The sequence below is a fragment of the Cryptomeria japonica genome, chromosome 4 (genome assembly GCF_030272615.1).
Source record: "Cryptomeria japonica chromosome 4, Sugi_1.0, whole genome shotgun sequence".
NCBI lineage: Eukaryota > Viridiplantae > Streptophyta > Pinopsida > Cupressales > Cupressaceae > Cryptomeria > Cryptomeria japonica.
The window spans coordinates 467,348,495-467,367,279 of record NC_081408.1 but is presented as its reverse complement, the minus strand read 5'-3'; positions in this window follow the sequence as shown (position 1 = coordinate 467,367,279).

Below are 18,785 nucleotides of genomic sequence, written 5' to 3'. Positions count from 1 at the left end.
GTTATGGATTGACATGCATTATCTATTCTAGATCAGCACAACACGTTATGGAGATGATTTAATTAATTGGATATTATTGTAAATGTACTAAGCCGACATGATGCATCACATCTTGACTTATCTGTAATTGATTTAATTGTAATATTCTTTATTAGCTGACCTACACATTTGGTCTTAGGTTTTGGTATATATGTAAGATCTCATTTGTGAGATGATGGGAAGGAAGTAATAGAATAGAGAGACAGTATATGATTATGGTATTGTAACATGGTATGTATGAATATTGAAGATCATATGAGAAGACCACAGAGAAGATTCAAGGAAGGTTTGAAGGTGATTATCAAAGCTTAACCAGTATTGAATCCAGCATTGGAGATGCTGCTTTGATCAGTACATTATCATTGGATTTAATCATCCAATTGTAGTCAATGTGACTCCTATTTTGTGATTGAGCAGTGAGCTCTAAGCGGTTGGCCTTTTTGCATGTGCAGACCCCATTTGTATACACATACTATCTGCAGTAGTATCATCTGATTGTGGGTAAGGTTTCCCACCATGGTTTTTCCCCTTACAGGGTTTCCACATACAAATCTTTGTGTTATGTGTTGTGGATGTCGTTTTTCTTTCTGTTATATGCATTGAGTTTCACCGGTATTAATATTACCTGCTAATTTGTCAACCGGTATTAAGTAGCAAGTTTGATTAAGTTATATCTAGGTTGAAATTAATTGACAACTGATTCACCCCCCCTCCTCTCAGTTGCCTCTAGGTCCTAATAATTGGTATCAGAGCTAAGTCCTCTTTTTGCCGAAGTTTAACAACTTGAGGAGATTCTACGACAACCAACTTTTTTCAGGAAGGATAGTCTGAAACTTGATGGAACTAACTATGGTATATGGAAGATCATAATGGAGACACATCTAAATTGGATTGGAAAAGACATATGGGATGTTACAAATAATGGCTGTGTTGGTCCTACACCGAATCAACATAATCCACCAACATTGGGTAAGGATCAAGAGAATGATTGCAAAGCAAGAGAAGCACTCTTAAGCGCCTTGTCAGATCAGCAAATCATGGGATTATCAGACCGATCTACTGCTAAATCTATTTGGGATAAATTGGAGACATTGAATGAAGGAGATACCACTGTCAAAATAGAAAAACTAGAATGCTTCTAGGTCAAGTATGAAAATCTGAAAATGGAAGAAGATGAAAGAATTTTTGCTTTTATGGAAAGGGTTAAAGAAATTGTTTTAGGAATACAATGCTGTGGAGGTTCCTTAAGTGAAGATGAAATTGTTTCTAAAGTTTTGAGATCATTTCCACTAGCATACAAAATGAAAGTAACTACTATTAATGAGTTGAGAATAATGCCTAATACATTAGTATCTAGAGATACCTTGGTTGGGAAACTTTCAGCATTTGAGCTTGAGGAATTTGGTCATGTTGCTACAATTAAGATAGATTTAGCCTTCAAAGCATCATCATCATCATCATCATCATCATCATCATCATCATCTTCATCATCTGATAAATCTGATTTGAAAGCACTTTATGCAAGAGAACTTGAAGATATTAGGAAGGAAAATGAAGAACTGGAAGAACTTGAAGCAGTTTTTGCAAGGAAAATGCCTAAAGGTCCTATTGGTAGTAAGTATGCAGGTAAATGCGTAAAGGTCCTATTGGTAGCAAGTATAGAGGTAAAGCACCATTTAAATGTTTTAACTGCAATAAAGTTGGTCATATGGCATCTAGATGTCTTGGTAGATATGCAAGATTAAGAGAAGAAGCTAAAAGAACATATAAGCCTAACCCTAAATATCAAAGATATAGATTTAAGAAGAATAGAGAAGAATCATGTTACTATGGGATGAAGGAGTTACTGATGATTCTGATGAAGAACTGGTAGACAATGGATGGGATTTTTTTGCAATAAAAGAAGATCAACCGGCACCTACTATTCCACTGGTAGAGTAGGCCTTGGCAGCTAAAATTGAAGAAAAGGATGAATGGATTATAGATTCCAGAAGTTCACATCATATGATTGGTGATAAAAGTAAATTCTTATATTTTCAAGAGTACAATGGAGGTCTAGTAAGATTTGGGGATGAAAAAGCTTGTTTGATTAGAGGAGAAGGCACTATATCTTTTGATGGTGAGCACAATACTGACAACGTTTATTATGTTGAAGGTTTGAAGCATATTATTTTGAGTGCTGGTCAATTAGTTGAAAAATGATTTCAGTTACAATTCAAGAATGGTAAATGCAAAATCATGAATAGAACTGGTTTGGAGATTACAACCGGTAATCAGACTAGAGGCAATATCTTTCATTTGAACAACAATGAAAAGACATGCTTGATTGCACGTATTGATGAAAGTTAGTTATGGCATAAAAGACTTTGTCATGTGAATTTTGATTGCATTATAAAGATTAGTTCATCTAAGGTAGTAAGGGATTTTCCTAATATTGTAAAACCTCATAATCCGATATGTAAGGAATGTCAAATGGGAAAGTAAGTTAGAATAACTTTTAAGAGTATTTTTGAGAAATCCAATAATGTTCTTGATTTAATTCATACTGACTTGTGTGGTCCGACAAGAACAAGAAGTCTATAGGGAGATAGATACTTTATGCTAATCATTGATGATTATTCTAGAATGTGTTGGGTTACTTTTCTCAGGGATAAATCAAAAGCTTTTGGGAAATTCAAATTATTCACTGCAATGGTAGAGAATGAAACAGGTAAGAAAATCAAATGTTTAAGATCAGATCAAGGAGGTGAATTTACATCTAAGGAGTTCAATACATTTTGTGAAGTGAATGGAATTAGAAGACAACTATCAGCACCCTGGACACCTCAACAAAATGGAGTTGTAGAAAGGAAGAACAAAACTATTCAGGATGCAGCTAGAAGCATGATATCAGAAGCAAATCTACCTCATGTGTATTGGAGAGAAGAAGTGAATACAACGGTTTACACTTTTAACAGAGTTTACATCAAAGGTGAAACTGGTAAGACACCTTATGAATTATAGTTTGGTAATACTCCCACTCTTAAATACTTTAGAATATTTGGAAGCAAATGCTACATTAGGAGAGATGAGTATATTGGTAAATTTGATCCTAGAAGTGATGAAGGAATATTTCTTGGTTATTCATCTAAGAGAAAGGCATGTAGATGTTTTAATAAAAGATTGCACAAAATCATTGAGAGTGCAAATGTGAAGATAGTTGAACACTTTAGAGGAAATTCAAGGTCTATGGATTCTGAACCGACAGTTGAGATGATCATAAATGAACCTATATAGAGTGCACCGGTACAGAATGTGGATGCAGTCACACCAACATCATCAGAGAATTCCACAGTGACTGAAGAACAACAACAAGTGAACACACCCAGGTATGTAAGATTGAATCACTCTAAAAGTCAGATAATTGGGAATAAGTATCAAGGAGTTATGACAAGAGGAAGACTAGAAAATGAAGAGGTATGTTTAATTTCTCAAATTGAACCAGCATCCGTTATTGAGGCATGTGAAGATAAACATTGGATTAAAGCTATGGAACATGAATTGGAACAAATTGAAAAGAACAATACATGGACATTGGTTCCCCGAACTAAAGACAAAAATGTAATTGGAACTAAATAGGTATTCAGAAATAAACTTAATGAAGATGGTAAGGTAATAAAAAACAAAGCAAGATTAGTGTGTAAAGGATATTCATATAAAGATAAAATTGATTACAATGAAACCTTTACACCGGTAGCTATAATTGAGGCTGTTAGATTATTTATTGCATTTGCAACCCACAAGAACTATAAAGTATATCACATGGATGTAAAATGCACATTTCTAAATGATGATCTTGAAGAGGAAGTTTACATTGAACAACCTGATGGATTTTCATCGACAAATGATAAAGATATGGTTTGCAGATTAAGGAAGGCTTTATATGGATTGAAGCAAGCTCCTAGAGCTTGGTATGCTAGATTGGAAAAATATATTTTGAAGCTTGGTTATACTAAAGGTAATGCTGATGACAACTTATATTTCAAAGTAACTAATAAAGACATCTTGGTTATTGAATTTTTTGTTGATGATATCATTTTTTGGAGGAGAAGATGGATTGTGTAAAGGCTTTGCTAATAAGATGCAGGAAGAATTTGAAATGTCTATGATTGGGGAGATAAAATTGTTTTTAGGATTGCATATTTCACTGACTGATAAAGATATATTCATATGTCAAACAAAGTACTTGAAGGAACTACTGAAGTAATTTGGTATGGAAAAATCTAAACTGGTAAGTACTCCTATAACTACAACTGATAAATTGACACTAAAAGATGATTCAACTCCTGTTAATCCGACAAGATACAAATCTATGATTGGAGGTTTACTGTATTTGACACAAACAAGACCTAGTATAATGAATGCAGTGTGTATTGTTTCAAGATTTCAGAGTAATCCTAAAGAAAATCATGAATTAGTAGTGAAAAGGATTTTCTGGTATCTACAAGGCACAACAAATCTTGGTTTATGGTATCCTAAAGATGAAAATTTTGATTTATATGCATACACCAATGCCAATTGGGCAGGAGATGTAGATGACAGAAAGAGCACCACTGGCAGGGCATTCTTTCTTGGTAGCAGATTGATTTCATGGTTGAGAAAGAAACAAAGTTGTACATCATTATCAACAGTAGAATTAGAATATGTTGTAACAACAACTAATTGTACTTAGGTATTATGGATTAAGCAAATGTTGAAGGACATAAAGGTAAAATGCAAAGAACCTATAATCATTTACTGTGATAATTCAATAGCAATTGATATATCTAAGGATTCAGTATTTCACTCTAAAACTAAACATGTTTCTATTAAATATAATTTTCTGGAAGAGAATGCTGAAGCAAAAGAAGTGAGATTGGTTTATGTGAATACTAAAGAGCAGATTGCAATTATCTTTACTAAGCCTTTGGCTAAGGAAACTTTTGAATATCTCAGAGAGAAGCTTGGAGTTATACCCTCACCGGTAGTGACTTAGACAGCTGATGACTGGCATCAAACTGACAAAATTAACAGAGAAACTTTTTTCTGGCTTTGATGAAGGAGAGCTACTTCTTAGGGGGAGAAGTTTGTTATAACAATTGGTTATTGTAATTGGTTCTATGAATTGGTTGTATCTGGTATTTGTATTTGTTTGACATTTGATGTCAAAGGGGGAGAGATATCTATGGAAAAACATACATTATCCTTTGGGGAGAGATTACTTACTGGGGGAGTGATATATACTCTCTACATTTGTATTTTAATTTATGGTATTGATCTATTTTGGAGATTGTTGATTTTTGGTTTTTGGCATTTTGTTTTGGCACTTAGATGTTTTTCCATCTTGTGTTTCCATCAATGCCAAAGGGGGGGATTGTTATTATTATGGATGTGTTGCATTGGTTTTGTCATTGATGTCAACACTTATCAATAATTATCCTTCTGGAGATCTTTGGTTATGTTGAACCGACACATTATGTTCACCGACAAGTTCAACGACTTATGCACAGTCACTAATATACCACTCACCAATAGGTTACATTGTACACCGACACTGAGGATGACTTGTTATCATCTGGAGATCACTTGGTTATGTCGAAGACATGGTTTGGACACTTGGTTTTGGTAGTTTGGTTATTGGTCTAATTGGGTTGACATATTTGCTATTATCGGCAAATTGGTCTAGGTTATGGACCGACATGCATTATCTATTCCAGATCACCACGTCACATTATGGAGATGATTTAATTAATTGGATATTATTGTAAATGTATTGAGCTAAAATGATGCATCACATCTTGACTTATCTATAATTGATTTAATTGTGGTTTTGGTATATATGTAAGATCTCATTTGTGAGATGATGGGAAGGAAGAAATAGAATAGAGAGACAATATATGGTTATGGTATTGTAACATGGTATTGTGAATATTGAAGGTCATATGAGAAGACCACATAAAAGGTTCAAGGAAGGTTTGAAGGTGATTATCAGAGCTTAACCAGTACTGAATCCAGCATTGGAGATGCTACTTTGAGTAGTACATTATCATTGGATTTAATCATCCAATTGTAGTCAGTGTGACTCCCATTTTGTGATTGAGCAGTGAGCTCTAGGCGGTTGGTCTTTCTGCATGTGCATACCCCATTTGTATACACATACTATTTGCAGTAGTATCATTTGATTGTGGGTAAGGTTTCACACCATAGTTTTTTCCCTTACAGGGTTTCCACATACAAATCTTTGTGTTATGTGTTGTGGATATCGTTTTTCTTTTTGTTATATGCATTGAGTTTCACCGGTATTAATATTAACTGCTAATCTATCAACCGGTATTAAGTATCAAGTTTGATTAAGTTATATTTGGGTTGAAATTAATTGACAACTGATTCACCCCCACTCTCAGTTGTCTCCGGGTCCTAATAGTAGTCACACTCCAGATTTCATCAATAGAAGCTACTTTATGCTTGCAAGAAGGAGGGAATGATCTCAGCACCTTAGCAACAATTTCATCTTCTTCAAGGGTTCCACCGGCACATCTGATGTTCATGACAAGGTCATTCACCTTAGCCATAAAGGATGTTATGTTTTCATCTTCTCCCATCTTCAGTACTTCATACTTTCCTTTCAAACTCTATAACTTAGGAACTTTGACCTGAGCATCTCCTTCATACAAGGTTTCCAACTTCTTCCAAATCTCATGTGCAATCTTCAAACCCATCGCATTAGTCATCTTTGAATTGGTCAAGGTACTCAACAATGCTTCCTTATCTCTTATGTTATGTTCAACATCCTTGATCTTAGTAGTAGTAATCGGTCCATTTTGAGGAAAATCGTAGACATTCTTTGTAATCTTCCAATACTCATCTCCAAGACACTTCAAATTAATTTCCATCTGGTCCTTCCATATAGTATAATTGCTTCCATCAAATCTCAGACTTTCCTTCTTGAACACGTAATCTTCCATCCCAGATCTCCTTAAGCGGTTAAGCTTCTTCCGGAGGATCTATCTCTGATACCAATTGTTGGCAACAACAATTAAGGAAAAATGAGAGGGTGGGGGGTGAAACAATTTTCACCAGATTAAGCAAATTAAGCACAATTTAAGATTTCAATCAACTGCAATAAGAATAAAGATAAAGACAATAACAACAACACACATAACACAAAAAATTTTACATGGAAAACCCGATTAAGGGAAAAACCATGGTGGGAACCTACCCACAATAAGATGATACTCTACAATAGTATATGTAAATATTACAATGGGAAATGCACATGCATTCAGGAACACTACCTAGAGCTCACCGTTCAAGATATAATGACCCAGAAGGCTCCAACCCTTAGGGAAGGTTCACTACCTTACAATAATGATCGAACTACAATCCAGATTACATGAATTGGAAAATAGCATCTGCTAATGCCTGATGACAATTCTGATTAAGCTCATTTATTTTCTCTGCAACAATCTTTGCTCAATACACCATACCAAAAGATATATTTGCTTATGCGCACATACACCACTATCTGATAATGCAAATACCACATCTACACCCAAATTCCATGAATCTAACACCACTTATACAATTCATCAACCTTGACTACAAGGTCGGCCAAACCCTCAACCCTTAGTTATAATATTACATCCCACAATACACAAATAAACCACCAGACCAATATAATTCCATAGATGAAATAGCATGGACTTAATCCAAATCCTCAAACATGCATCATCACCGAAAATCTCACCAAGCTCAACCGCAACATGCTACACCACCAAAAATATTGCATAACATGAAGAATATCACCAGATCAACAAAATCATCAATTTTGTGCACAAGAATCAATGTAGGCCAATAAAACAAACAAGAAATGATCATTAAACATGACCAAGAATGTTAGAACCATCCATAATAGTTGTACCAACACCACTTATTCAAATATTCATCGATCAACATGCTAACTCTGAAGAACACTTGACAACAACAATTCGGACTAGAAGGATAACTTGCAGAGGACCAAATCACGAACCATCTGAAATGAAGATACATATGAACATCCAAAATATTCTCCCAAATACACAACCAAAGATATGATCATATCGGAGCACATAAGATCAAATACCAAACTCTGCCAACCATTGAACAAAAAGACTAAACTTCAAACCGGATCAAATGATATGATCAAGTGAACTTCCAGATCACTAAAACCAATAATGAATGAAGTATTCTAGCATCCCAATAGATAAATGAACCATGTTAACTCAATTCAAACACCAGATCACCAAACAACTCCCTATAATATCAAAACACATGAATATGTTGACATCAATGACAACAACATATCCTACTAGCAATAATATCGAATAGGTTAGATTTTCTTAAGTCGTGTGGTGTGCTATGTGTTCAATAAGTGTCTTTAACACAAGTTTCTAGTTGTCTTGCCACGTGTCTTCCACCTTGGCGTGCTTTTTAAGTGTAATCATTCTATGAAGTGACCCTTATCAACCACCTTTGGGCCAAATTTAATGTTGAGCTTGCATTTTTTATTTCAATATTTTTTTGGAGCACCTCAATTTTTAGAATGATAGTGAAATGAGTTGTATGTATGCCTTCCTTAATTATGCATGTTTTTCAAAAAATTGCAATTGATTCACATTAACTAGCTTTTCAACTGCCATAGAAATACCAACTTTGTCATCGTTTTTCATTCACCTTGTGATGAAGGGTACTCCCCTTATAAACCCAAACACACAACAATAATAGAGAAATAACTAGAAAATGTAGGAAGGAAACACATGGCTTCTATTATCTCAATGAAATAAAATTACAATATTAATAAAATAACATGCTACAACCACATGGGAATTCTCATTACAATAATTTGCAAGCCAGAGCCATAATATGCACTACTGGAACTGTTCTCTGTAACTCTTAACCCTCATTCACAACTTTATATAGCACCTATAACTGCCTTAAAAAGTGTAAATTTTCCCCTTTTGTCACCAAACTGACCATCGGTTGATTTTTCCTGCCCAGGTGGAATTTCATTAAAACTTGTTTTTTGGTGGCACAACTTCTGAGAGCCATAACTTTTGACTCAAGCATCCGATTCTCTATTATAATATATCATTGGAAAGCTCGCGAAGAGATCTACAACAATAAATATATCAAAGATCTATTTGTATGGGTTTAAAACTTTTTCAAGGCCTCTAAGGTTTTTAATTTTGATTTTTAAGCTTCATTATAGAAATTGCTCAAGACAAAAACTTTGATATCTTTCAAACCATTTAGGATATTGAGATGATTCTTTCACCAATCATCTTATTTTTTAATTTTGCCCCTTAGATCTAGTTTTCATGTCCATACGACAAAAAATGAGCAAAAGTCCTGGAAAATAGTGCGTGACTATTTTTGGCTATTTTAGCTTCCATACGTCTTATATAGTGCAACCAATGTAATGGGTCCTACAGTACTAAAGAGAGACCACAAAACAAAAAGAAAATATAACATTTCTTTTTTTCTGGTGATGCAAGATTGCTCCTACACCCCGGATGCTCTTGCATTACATTGTGAATAAGAAGAGCAAAGCAAAGTAGAAGCAAAATAGAATGAAATTTGCGAAGCACTTTTGAAGCACAAAAATTCACCGAGGCTGTGAATTCGTGAAAAGCCTATAAAACATAGTAGAAGGTGTGTTTGCATGCTTGAGTTTAAATAATGGATGCTAAAGGAACACAATTTGGTGTTGGAGTTGAAGAGGTGATGTCTTCCACTTATTGGGATGACATTTATGGAGAGAAATCATATACTTTAGTAGTGATGCTATTGAATCCAATAATGGAGAATACTAAGGCCCTCAAGCAAACAAATCATAGGGACCCAATTTTGGTAAAAGACTACGCCAATCAAATTTATGATCCGGACATGTACAAACCTCGAAAACCTGTAAGAAGGTGATTTATGAAGGATGATGGACAAAGTAAAGAAGAATGAATGAGAGTCTCTAGGATTTTGACTTTGGCATTGTGGCATTTTGTAATATTTTGTACGATTGGTGCATTCATGCCTTTAATTCATGGATGCTTGTGCATTAATTTTTACTCTCATGTAGGGGTTAATAGAGGTAGAGAGATAGAACCTGTTGCCAATGTAGATTCTATCAGGGATATACTGTTAGCAACAGGGCAACAACAATGCAAGAAAACTGAGAGGGGGGTGAATCAATTTTCTCCAAACTCACACAAATTAACCACTACTTCAGATTTGATCAAGAACAACAATAGAAGAGATAAACACCACATCAACAACACATATAACACATGGATTTTTGACATGGAAAACCCGGTTAAGGGAAAAACCACAGTGGGAACCTACCCACAATATGATGATACTCTGTATTAGTATGTGTAAATATTATAATGGGGAATGTACATGCATTCAGACATATTGCCTAGAGCTCACCGCTCAAAAAAAACAAGGGGATATAACTCTGGGAAGGGTCACTTCCTTACAAAGATCAGGTAGCAATCCAAATTACATGAACTGAAAGAATAGCATCTCCAAATGCCTGATCACAGTTTCAGTTAATCACACTGTCTGCACAACAACACTTCTCTGCTCTTCTCTACTACCGAAGGATAAATTTGCTTGTTCACACATACATAGATACAGTCACAAACACACATCTTACATGATTACAAAACTTATTTATATAAATCATCAACCTTAACCTTAAAGTAATCTCAACACATAAGACCTAATTACTAAATTACATCACATGATACATAAATCCATAACTAGACCAATAAAATATCGACAAGGACATAGTATGGACCCAAATCAAATCCTTGAACATGCAACCCCATCAAATAGTTTGCCAAGATCAGCCACAACATACTAAATCGCCGAATATATCACATAACATGAAGAATACCACCAGACCATTAAAATATTTAATAACGTGCACCACGATCAATGCAGATCACCAAAACACATAGAACATCATCAAATAACATCAACAAGAAATGCGAATTCCACCACAATAACCACAACAACTTGGAAACAAGAATAATCATTATTCTATCACCAGAGCTTAAGAAAACCAATTGACAAACTGAAAGATATGCTTGCAAAGTTCCAAATCATGAACCATCTGATATGAGGACACACATGAATGTCCTAAACACTCTCCAAAATTTGTAACTCAAGATATAATCATTCCAGAGCAATATGGATCAAATACCACGACACTACAATACTGAACATTGAAAAACTAGCCATCACACCGGATCACATAACTCAACCAAATCACCTTCCATAACACTAAAACTCATACTGAATCAACTAGAGATAAGTATCTCAAACCCCATTAATCCGCATTAGCACACACTCAAACCAACTCTCTGCAATAAACCAATTCTCTGCAATACAAGAATATGTTGACATCAATGACAACAACACATTCCAACAACTCTTATATCCAACAATCTCCCCCTTTGACATTGATGGCAACATATGAATGTGAAAAACAATCAATGAAAAGAAAGAAGTGAAATCCAACAATCTCCCTCAAAATCACAAGGATCAGCTCCCCCTTTGAAAAACAACTCAAAATACTTCAAGGTTTTTCACATGCTTCTCTTCCTCTTTGACAACAATACCAAAGACACATACAAATCATTATTATATCTCCCTTACCAGATAATCTCTCCCCCTTAGAACAAACTCACGAATCTAAACAACTGAATCACACACTAACTACTCTCCTGGAGAAACACTACCCACTCATCAATCCAGATAACAAAATAAGACTATGAAGTCCACCAGATCAATGCAACTCAATGCATCTAGTTCACAAAAGGAGGGGCAAACACCCCTAACTTCTCTCTGATAATATGATGAAACTATAAGCAGTGAAATTTTTATTGGCTAATATTCACCAATTGGCTATTTTTTGAAATTTGGGAATCAAAATTTGGCTAATAATTTCAATTTTAAGGTGACTCAAATTGCCACATTTTTACAAATTTTTATTTTAGTGTTATTTAAATCGCCAGAGAATTTATTTTATTAATTTTTTTAACTTGAAGATTCACCAAAATATTCGATACATGGTTGGATTAGATTTGCCAATATTTTATAATTTATTGTAGAAATCTAAATTAATTCACCAATAATATATCATAATTATTAGTTACTTTAGGGTTATATCAACAATATTTAGTTGCTACCATTGATTTAAAATATAATCTAATGACCTTGATTGTATTCCATGAGGTAAAATATAACTACAAGTTGGAATGCTTGTGGGGTATGAAATTGCTTTTGTATTGTTGACCTCAATGAAAATCAATGGTCTAAAAGAAAATTTTGGCCCCATGAGTATTACAAATTGTTGGTACATTTTATCTCGCAAAATACAAAGAGGGCTATTAGATTATTTTAAGTTAATGGTAGAAACCAAATAAAGTAGGGTCTACCCCTTAAACTCATTAATGATTTCCAACTTTTGGCCTTTACTTTTTTAAAAAGAATATTTTTTTTAAAAGAAAGGATTTGCAGTAGTAATTAATGCATACTCTTATTATTTTTCAAGATTCACCAATATTTTCTACCAAAAAAAATTGATATGAACAAATTCGCTAATAAAATTAATATTTTTATTTAAAATAAAGAAAGATTCACCAATAAAAAGTATTATTAGTTTTAGAAAAAATTAAATATTCGCTAAGATTTTATACAATTTTTTGAAAGGTGGTTTCTTAAAATTATCACTGATATAAGGATCCGGTCAACTACTGAGAGGGGGGGGGGGTGTGAATCAGTAGATAGAAAATAAAATAAAATAAAATTTCACTAAACTTAACCAATTTAGTCACTGTATCAAAAATTGCAACTGCACTATCAAACTTTACCGATTGACCAAAATATCAATGATACAATGCAATAGATCTGAAACTCAAATACCATTTAACCAAAACATTAAACCACTTCACTAATATCAAAATAACACATTTTAGATCATTTCTGGTCATCTAAACATATCTAAATGGATTTACCAGTCATTCATATCAACCATATCAAAACACATCCACAAAGTCATTCACCACTTGACACAATGATTTTTCACGTAGAAACCCAAATGGGAAAAACTAGGGTGGGGATGAATACCCACAAGTATTTTGAACTCTTCTGAAGTTCGCCCTGTTAGGAGCCAAGCCTTGTTAGAAGCTCATACAATAATGTCTTGTTAAGAACAGATCCGGTTAAGGACCACCCGGTTAAGCGATTGACTACAATACCCTGTTAGAGGTAACCTCGGTGGAGGATTTCAAATCCAAGCTAATGGATCACTTGGTTAGAGGATTTCAACAACAAGCCTGTTAAAGCTTACCCGATTAGGGTATTTAATTGTTGTAATGGTTAGAGAATCATAGGTTCTTTGTTGATCTGAAAATAGCACTTCCTTGCTTAATCATATCTTTTTCTGCTCCTATCTGCCTTCACAACATTCTGTAGACACACCTTTTAGTTCGGTAACAATCACTCACACATTTAACTAAATTTTCAAACACAACATTGAAACAAATCATCGACCTTATAAGAAAATAAATTAGGTTGGTAACACAACACAAAACCTACAAATCTCATAGAGATTACAAACATATCGGTTCAATATTGACCGTTAGATTACATAGCAATCAACTACACATTATTCTAGATAACTTTAACTGCTCATGGATCACCGCACATTGGATCCTGTATCTCATCACATGTTTTCTACTTCATGCTATGCATTTGATCATTCCCAAGATAAACAGTTATCTCTACATGCCAAATCCACTTCAAAACTCATCACGTGCATCATACTTACGTGGCATCTTCATCTCTGATAACCATTTGGTCATAGATCATCACAACCGATTCACCAAGCTCCATCGGTTAGGGTTTTTCTTATCAGCTGGTTAGGGTTACCAGTTGATCTCTCTGCTTCAATAATAATATCAATTGCCTACACTACTTTACTACTGGTTGCTTTGCTGCATCATTACCAGTTGCAATACATCTGCATTACCGGTTACTATTGACATCAATGACAACACTATACTTCATCAATGCAATCTTTATGCAATGCCAACATTCTCCCCCTTTGGCATTTATGGCAATACAAATATCAATACCCATTAATTGTGATGATTGAGAGTAAAGCATATACAAAGGTATATGAATCCTCGTTTACATTTTTCCATATAATCTCCTTCAATTGTATCTTCATGTATTCAGCCGGTAACTGTCTTTCAATCATATACAGTTCTTTTCCCCCTTTGACAATAATGCCAAAGTGAAGGTAAACCATACATGTTCTTATACATGCTTCACTGATCTACAACTAGCTTCTCCCCTTGTGGAGTAGCTCCACTCTACACACTTCAATATTTTCAATAGACTCTTGGATTTATGGCTTCCCCATCTACTTAATTGAATTCATGTAGGGGTACAACCCCTAACTTACCTCTAAGATACTCAAATGTAGTCTTAGGTAGATGTTTAGTAAAGATATTTGCTAGATGTTCTTTAGTAGATACATGCTCCAGTGACACATCTTTACGTTGCACTTTCTCTCTCAGGAAATGATACTTTATCTCAATATGCTTTGTCCTAGCATGCAACATTGGGTTCTTAGAAATGTTTATAGCACTTGTGTTATCACAGAAAATTCTTACCAGTTCTGATATCTTCAACTTGAAACCTTCCAAAATGTGTTTCATCTAGATTGCTTGGGTAAAATTCATATATGCTGCAACATATTTAACTTCTTCTATTGATTGAGAGATACAACTCTATTTCTTGCTGCTCCAAGAGACTAGTCTACCTCCAAGAAAAAATGCTCCTCCGGTTGTACTCTTCGTGTCATCAATATTGCCTTCTTAGTCTGCATCTGTATAGACTTCTAAATCAAAGTCTCCTACATATGGATACCATAATCCATAATCAATTGTTCCTTTCAGGTATTTGAAAATTCTTTTGGTTGTAACCATGTGTGTCTCCTTCGGGCTTTTTTGAAATCTGGCAACCAATCCTACTGCATGAGAAATGTCCGGTCATCTATGAACAATATAATGTAGTTTACCTATCATGGACCTGTACTCCTTTTCATCAACTAATGAAAAATCATCTTCCTTAGATAATTTATAACCTGTAACCATTGGTGTTCCAACTGGTTCACAGTCTCCCATTCCAAAAGTCTTCAACACTTATTTCATATATTTGGATTGTGTGATGAAAATACCTTCCTTCATTTGTTGGATTTGCAAACCTATGAAATTTTTTATCTCACCTAATAGTGACATCTCAAACTCATTCTTCATTTCATTAGAAAAGTCATGACACATATCATCATTTCCTCCAAAAATGATATCATCCACAAATATCTCACTTACCAGTATCTTATCTCCTTCTATCTTGAGATATATGTTACTATCTTCACTGGTTCTTTGAAAACCTATCTTCACTAAGTGGGAGTTCAATCTTTCATACCATTCTCTTGGTTCTTGCTTCAATCCATATAATGCCTTATGTAATTTGCACACCATATCATTTTCTACAGTTAAAGCATAACCATCTAACTGTTCAATGTAGACGTCCTCTTCCAATATTCTATTTAGGAATGCTGACTTAACATCCATCTGATATACTTTGAATCCTCTATATTTTGCAAATGCAAGTAGAGTCCTCACTCCTTCCAATCTTGTAACTGGTGAAAATGTCTCACCATAATCTTCACCTTTGCATACCGGTCTGGCTTTATTCCTAACCACTACTCCATCTTCATTCAGTTTATTTTTGAATACCCATTTTAAAACCTATTACATTCTTGTTCTTCGATCTGGGTACCAATGACCAAGTATTGTTCTTCTCTATCTAGTGAAGTTCTTCTTACATTGCCTTGATATAGTCTTCATCTGCAAATGATTGTTTTGTAGTTCTAGGCTCAATGGTGGAAATCATACAAGAGTTCTCTCAAAGCCTTGTTCTTGTTAGCACACCTGCATTCTTGTCTCCAATAATCTGATCAGGGCTATGATTGAGTCTAACATACCTTGGAATAACATGATCTTGTTTTTCATGTTCTTCTTCTTCTTCACTTTCTTCATCTTCTGCTAGACCTTCCTGTTCCGGTTGAACTGGGGCTTCTCTGTTCTATTCTCCAACTTCTGGCTTTACTGGTTCTAGTTCCAAAAATGGTGTGTAAGGTTCTTCTTCTTCCTTCTCCTTGCTAGTTTTACCTAAAATTTAAGGAAACTCATCTACTTAGACATTGATACTTTCAATGACCTTCTTAGTCCAGTTGTTGTAACATTTGTAAGCTTTTCTCTTGGTGGAGTAACCAAGAAATATGATTTCATCACTCTTGGCATAAAACTTGCCAATATAATTACTTCTTTTGATAAAACATCTACTACCAAATTTTTTGAAGTAACTGACATTAGGTGATCTACCATACCAGTACTCATAGGGATTTTTGTCCTTACCTCTTTTAACTAGTATCCGATTCATTGTGTAAACAACTATGCTAACAAATTTTGTCCAGAATGTCTTAGCTACACCTCCTTGAATTAGTATAGTTCTAGCAGCTTCAACTACTGACTAGTTGTTCCTTTCTACAATACCACTCTACTGTGGTGTCCTAGGTGCAGAAAGATGCCTCTTAATTCCATTGATTTCACAGTATCTAGTGAATTCCTCTGAAGTAAATTCACCACCTTGATTAGTTCTTAAGCACTTAAGATTTCTTCCACTTTCATTTTCAACTAAGGCTCTAAATGCCTTAAACTTTCTAAAAGCTTATGTCTTGTCTTTCAAGAATGTGACCCACATCATCCTTGAGAAATAATCAAAAAATATCATGAAGTACCGATCACCTTGAATACTCTTAGTCCTCATTGGTCCACAAAGGTCGGTATGAACCAAATCTAGCAAATGTTCTATTGAGAAAGGTTTTCTCTTGAATGTTGAGGATGCCATTTTCCCTAATTGACATTCCTGGCACAAAGCATTCACCGGTTTGTCCAACTGTGGAAAACCTCTTACTGATTTGGACTTACTATCTCTTACAATGTTATCAAAATTTATATGACATAATCTCCGATGCAAAAGCCAACTATCTTCTACTTTTGCAATTAAACAACTGTTGACTTTAGAATTTAAATGAAACAAGTTACCTCTAGTCTGTTTGCCGGTTGCAATCAGTTCACCTTTCCTTCCATAAATCTTGCATACTCCATTATTAAATTCTAGTGGGTAACCTTTGTCATTGAGTTGAGCAACACTCAAAAGATTGTGTTTCAATCCTTCAACCCAGTAGACATCATCTGCACTGCTTTTACCATTCAGAGAGATGGATCCTTTCCCTTTCACCATGCAGGGTGAGTCATTCCCAAATCTCACAACACCTCCATAAAATTTCCTCAAAGTAAGAAACTTACTCTGGTCACTGGTCATGTGGTGTGAACAACCACTGTCTATAATCCAGTCATTTGAACTATCCATGTGAGAGACCAATGTCTTCTGATCTGATATCTCTTCTTTAATAGCAACAAAGACAATGTCCTCATTTGCATTTTCCTCAGATTCTTCATCTGTAATTCCACCATCCACTGCAATTAGACAATCTCTTTTACCTTTGCCTTTATACTTCCTATACATCTCACATTTTTGCTCATTATCTCCATTTGGATAGTTAGCAACAATATGTCCAATCCAGTTAGATGTAAAACATTTCAAAGGTAGTTTACCTTTGTACTTACTGATACCTCTGGGTAACTACTTGGCCAAAAATGCTTCAATCTCAATCAAACTATCTTCATCATCTACCTCTCTATTGGATCTAAACTCATGACTTCAACTAACTTCTCTGCATTCCTTACCAGTGGGGTTGAGACTTTCCATCAAAACTATTTAATTCAAATGCATTTAATTTACCAATGATAGAGTCAAGAGTTACCTTTGTCTTATCAATAGATTTGAGGTCCTTAATGGCTGCATCTTGGATAGCATAGACTGGTAGAAGGGTTCTCAATACCTTGCTAACCATAGTGGTATCCTCCACTGCACCCCAACACTTTTTATTTCTCTGACTATCTCCTTGGCCCTCTGACTATACTGTTGAATGTTTTCTCCTTTATCCATCCGTATATCATCAAATTTACCTCTTAGACTCTCTTCTATAGAAATCTTAACATGCTCATCACCGCTATAGATATCTTCTAGATTCTTCGAAATTTCATATGCAGTCTCCAATCCATGAAAATTCATATATTCTAAATCGGACAAGGAACTATTGATGGCCTCCAATGCTTGATTGTTCTCTTGTTGCTCCTTCTTTTGATCATCTATCAGAATCCCACTAGGAAAGTTATATTTAGTAACAAAATGTTCCCAATATTGACTTCCTAAGCTCTTGATATATATCTTCATCCTATCACTCTAGATTCTGTAGTTTTCCCTATTGAACTTTGGACCTTATTTCTTCATCATGTTCTCCTAGATCTTTTCCTCAAGCTATTAGGATTGAACTAAAGAGGACCTAGATATCTCTGATACCAATTGATAATATGATGAAACTATAAGGATCTGGTCAACTACTAAGAGGGGGGGGGGGGTGAATCAGTAGATAGAAAATAAACTATACTTTCACTAAAAAAACTTTCAACACAAAATCCAATCAC